Below are 6,173 nucleotides of genomic sequence, written 5' to 3' on the forward strand. Positions count from 1 at the left end.
CTTTTCAGATAGAGATATAAATCAGATCAATTATCAAAGTATCAATGATAGCAATTTTTATTTCCAAGCTTGCCTAATCGATAGTCCAAATGGCTTATGCCTATACAAAATTAATCAGTTATTTGTCTAAAAGATTGGTAACCGTTACAAACAACTCCTGTTCCACTGGGCACATCATCGTAACATTAATGAATCCCTTGATCTATATGAAATAACGGTAAATTGATTAAGTAATGCTATAGGGCAGAAACGCTGAATCGTATAGACTCACAGGAGAGCAAGCAACGAGCGATTTTTATAGTCAAATGGTCATCGGCCTAATGGAGGAATTAGTGAGTTTAACTGTAAAATTATTTACGACTGCTGTAGGATTACATAGTATGGTAAAAAAGTTTAACCATGTTTACAAATACATGTATGAATTTACAGATATATTATAGTAGCCCATCGTACTTATGGGTATATATAGATACGTACGTACATTTTTGTACCCACATAATATTTATTGGAAACTGTGTTTGTTTTTTAAATGAAAAACTCTTCCAATATTGATTTTATTGTGTTGCATGTTTTTGCTGTAATTTGTTGTGTATGCTTTTAATGCTTTTCGATTTTGCTAAGACGAAATACAATAGTTCCGTCAATGCCATATTAATATTAATTATATTAGCAAGTAAATTTAAGAATTCGAAAACAAAAAGTGAACAAACGTAAACTAGAAATTAAACTAAAATTATTAAAAAAGCGCAAACAATTCCCCCATATGCAAGAACTATTTAAGTGTACTGTAATGTGTAAAGAATGGTATGCAACATACCCAAAAGCATAATATCATGATTTCAAATACGTAAAAATAATAATACGATAATAACTATAATACAACCAGAAAACAGAAGTCGTTTTGCCAGTGACTAAAATGTAAAAACAAAACAACACAAAATCAACTGAAAATATATTGAAGGTGTGTACCAGGCGTTGTATGTTGAACGCTAAAAAACTAAACTACAAATAAATCTGAAATACGTATTAGCTTAAGGTTGCAACAACAACAACAACAACAACAACATCAACTACAACTACAACAAAAATTGCAGTGAAACTAATAAAATCTAAAATACAAATAATGAAAACACTGAGTAGGCCAAGTAAGAGAAGCAGAATCCAATATACGTAGAGTTTTAACTTCCCAAAATTAAATTTACGTAGCATAAACGATAAGAGAATAATAAAAAAGTTGAGTTAATGTAATGCAAGTTAAAAGTAATCGAAAAAGTATATATATTTATTTATCATACATGATGTGAAGAAAGTCTTAAACACACGCATATTTACAAATACAAAATAAAGCAAAGTAAATTAACGACAAAAATATATTACAAATATTACCTTATATATACTTATACATGCATATATATATATATATATACATATATATGTATAAATATATATATATATATATATATATATATATATATATATATCATATTGATGACTATATTCATACGTATGTAGTATTGCATTCACATTTTGCACACATCTATCTTCACTCCGATTTCATTTTAAATTCATACTTCTTTCCTTGGCTTTTGTAGCAACGCCCCCTTAATTGGTTCAAGTGATATTATTATACTATTTCATAGACATGTTAATTTCTTATTGAATTTTGTTATGCATTGGAAAACCTTTTGCATTTTGAATGAATGAAGATCTTTTGTGTTCGATTAACTTTGTTTGCCACGACCTTTTTGTTTTGAAATATTTTTGGAAGATTCGAATTAAAACATATATTATAATTGTTTAGTTTAATGGCCTAGAAAATGTTGCGCATTTTGTTTAACACACGCTATTTACATATATATTTTTGTTTGAATTTTAATGCTAAGATATCTTTCTGTTAGTTATAGTTTAAGTTTAGTTGTGACAAATTGTGTATTATATGATTTTACGCGATTTTTAAATGAATACGAAAATAATTAAAAAAAACCTTAGAAAACTTGTTTCACTTATTTCGCACGTATCTGACAATTAACAACAACAATAACAAAAGCCCATCCAAGACATTGACACCGACCTGTCAGAGTCACAAAATTTTACAAGAATCAATTAGTCTAACAAAACACTAAGAACTTATATACGTAGAAACAGCAAGAAGCCTAGTTATTAACAAATAAATAAGCGAAAGAAAGAAAACAAAAACAAAAACAAAAAAATATAAATTAAATAAACAAAAATAAACAACATTTTATTCACTCAGCGAGCAGTTGAAATCGACATTGATAAAAAATGTCTACACACCCGGCATATACGTAATTGAATGATATTCAAATTTAATGAAGGACTTACAAATATGTATTACAGAGGTATATGTACTACACATATGATTAGACAACAACAAGATATAAGCACCTCTTGTAAATAAAAGGCAGTGCAATGCATATGTTATAAGATACCCCCAAATTAGACGATCGTAAATATTCGCCGATTACATTTGAATGGGCTTTTGCTCGCTCAAAATGGTTTAGTCATTCGAAATACGCAAGCATCATATATGAGAGTTTATAAACTATTAAAATCAACACATAAACGACGCTGTATGACAAATCTAATCTTAAGCAAACAACAATGAAAATTACCAAAAATAAATCATAAATAAAACTATAAATAACAGTCTGTTATTCGGCAACTTCACAGGTTAACAGCACTTAATTAACAAGAATCGGACTATACCTTACCATCTGACCCACTTTCCCCTACCCTCCTCATGTTTCTCTTTCGATTCGAAATGTGGTAGAATTTTACTGAAACATAATAGAGCTATTCTCTTTAGAATTAAAATTCACCAGTGAGCCATGTATACTTCTTGGTTACAAAGGTTCATAAAATTTAGAAATTTATTTCCAATACAAAATATGAGGATTGATAAATTGGTATTTGTCTACATTCATCCGTTTATAATAGATGACGATGTGTATACCGTTCGCCTGTCCGTGTGATGATCATTGAAGTCGTATACTGCATAAGAATACTACAAAAGATTTTTTTTTTCTGTTTTGAAATCAATTTCATCAAACCTTAAAGCTAGACCACGGTCTTCCTTTTAAGCCACGCCATTCAAAGTTATCGGTCCTGATGTCATTTTTTCCGTCAAATTTAAAAACTTTTTCTAATAGTTGTAAGTTAGAATAATAAACGTAATATAATCTGATAAGTCTGCCATTACTCCTCACACCACGCACTTTCAAGCTTTACTTCGGGTCGGCTTGCTTTCCACTTTGAGCAAAATGAGAACATATCAAACAAATTTTAATTCTTTATAAGAACATAGGAACACAAACAAAACTATTCCATGTTTTCTATAACCATCTATTTCTGAGAAGTCTTAATTCAAGGAGAATCACAAAAGCATATTTAAACAAACAATAAATACATTGTTCACTTGATAAACGAGTAAAAGGACGTCTGATGTGTCCTACACATAATGCAAATCATTTTTAGAATTTAAGACTGAGTTTAACTTATGTATTCTACTGATACGGAGACCCTTTATTGCCAACAGTCGCTGTAATTGTTATTAAAGCCGGACTGCGCGCTAGTGCCTTAATGGCTAATTTATGTGTCGTAATACTTACAAACGCCCACTGCCTTATTTGGAAGCAACGAATATTATTAAGGCTTCGCATATTACGGAAATTGATTTAGCTGCCGTCTGTGCTAAAATGCGAAATGAAATAATCGTCTCGAGACGTGCAACGAGGACTCGGTACTGCGAATATTTATGTATATATTTTGGCTTATGCAATATTCTAGGTTTCCAATTTGCAACGTTTACCACGTACAAGATAAATTTTGCAAAACGTCTTTAATTAAATTTAATTAATGCAGCAACAACTCAACGGATTATGATAATAAGACTTCATATAACGAGGCCATTTATGGCAAACTACCACATGTGTGTGTGTGTGCCTGTGTTCTGAAAGGACTAAGGCTCATATGTGAGTGAGCAAGAAAGAGAGAGGGAGAGAGATGGGGTGGGCGAGGGCAAGGATGCCAGACGTTGTCCCGTTTGGAGCAACGACAGCATAATGGCTGCGTCAACGAGCTGCGTCTCTGGCGCGGCGCAAACCAAACGGAAACGGAAACGGAAACACAAGCACGCATAATGGCTCATGTATGCAATAAAAGAAAGTTTCGAAAATGCCAAAATGGCGTTTCAAAGATTGCCCCATTGATGATGAGTGGGCGGCGGTGCAAAGAGCGGCTGGGTCCCGTTGGTATGTCTACATATTGCGATGCCAGGCACGTAGTTTGGCATAAGTTCACATTTGGATGCTGTTATTAGAAAAGTTTCAGCGCTAAACTGGCCCCAAAGACGATCATCGAGGCGATAAGGCACCATTTCAAATATAATATTCCACTACATATGAGTGCAGAAACAAAGCACGTTAAAGCGAAGTTTATACATAATATGCATGGTAGCAACTGACCATTTTGAATTAGGCTACCTATGGGAATAGGCTAGACTAAAATTGACTAATAATTATGCAAAATAAATTTTATAAGCTGAAAATCGAAACTTATCTACCAAATATGTTTTAAATATATTTATATATTTAATGGAATCGGATATTTTATTAAACAAATGGGAACGGAGTCTTCGCCAAAACTGTAAACTTAGAGAAAAACTTGTCGACAATATATAAAAATGCCATTTGCAAGTTGTCTCATCTGATTTACTGTAGTCATGCCTGTCATCTTAGGCGAAAACCTGCCTCATGCCTATTTACAGCTTTATAAAATATGCGTGTTAGAGGTCATATTGCTGGAAAGGGTCTATGTCGCAGATAAAGAACATTAAATTGTAAAACAACTGTTTAAGCGAGTAAGATCTAGTCGGCAGTAGTCGACTTGGAGATACTCTGAACCCCTATCGACCTGTGTAAATGTGTACATATACAAAATACCGCCACTTCGTGTTTGTAAATAAAATACAAAAACAAAGGCCAAAGTCACCTGGAGTTGAACACAGAACTCCTCGACAACGCGCACCGCAGGAAGCTTTACTAAACTTAGAAGCTGAGAGTTCAATCACATCTCAATCGCAATGGAGATTCTTCGAATATTCAAGAATGCACGTAGTTGAATGGATGTTTGCACATGTAGCAAGAAATGTGCACGCTTGGCGCTGCTTGCCACATGCTGCGGCAAATAGAGCAAGTGTTTTGCTTAACGGATGTCAATGATTTCAAAAGGGTTAGCATATTATCTACATATTCGACTTTATATTTGTCAATTGAGTACAAATGCAAACTCATTAATATATCGGTTATATTATCTACTGGACCTCCATTTGGAGAATTCGATCAAATTTAGAGCCGGTATAAAAATATAAGAAATGTCAAAATTGTATAATATATATATGAAACTAGGAGCAGAGTCAATTTAGCCCTGTTCGTTGGTCTCAGAACATAGAATTCTTCGTAATTGACGAATCTATTTTAAATAATCGATCGCTATTAACGTTTTAATATTATCGATTTAAAACGTAATCGAAATTCAATTAATATATTATGTCTTGTTCATGGAGCTGAAGTCTCCAATTTTCGCATTTCCTATGTAGTTTCATATATTTTTTATTCTATTTTGATCTGTGCTACATTTTTATAGCGCCTCCAAATTTCACCAAATTCGTTAACATTCAGTTCCAAACATGGCCTGTTTTACTAAACTGACAAATATTCCAAGAGACAACGCAGATCACATGCTCAAAATCTCGTTGAAATGTAATAAAGTAGTAACTTGGAAGTTACTTTGAAGTGGAATAACAGCGTTCTCGTCGGCTAGAGACTTGAAATTTGATATGTGTACTCGTGTATGCCACACGCATTAAAACTTTATCTTTTTTTCAGTAACTCATTTCATTACCTTATTATTGATAAGAAATCGGTAATTAATGTACATTTTTTTACTGTAATGAATACAGAGATTTTGTATGTTTTTCTTCAAATTCACAAAAATATACTTCAAATACTACAGACTTGTGCTTGGGCAAATACAAGCATCCGAATGTCATTATTATTATTCAACAATTAAATTCCAAGACTTGTTCAGGGTATCTCCTAGTTCAGGGTATCTCCTAATTGAGCCGTCTCGACTAAAGCTCTTTCACCAGGACT

Source organism: Drosophila hydei, unplaced genomic scaffold (assembly GCF_003285905.1).
Source record: "Drosophila hydei strain 15085-1641.00,03,60 unplaced genomic scaffold, DhydRS2 tig00008139-arrow-pilon, whole genome shotgun sequence".
In the NCBI taxonomy this organism is placed as follows: domain Eukaryota; kingdom Metazoa; phylum Arthropoda; class Insecta; order Diptera; family Drosophilidae; genus Drosophila; species Drosophila hydei.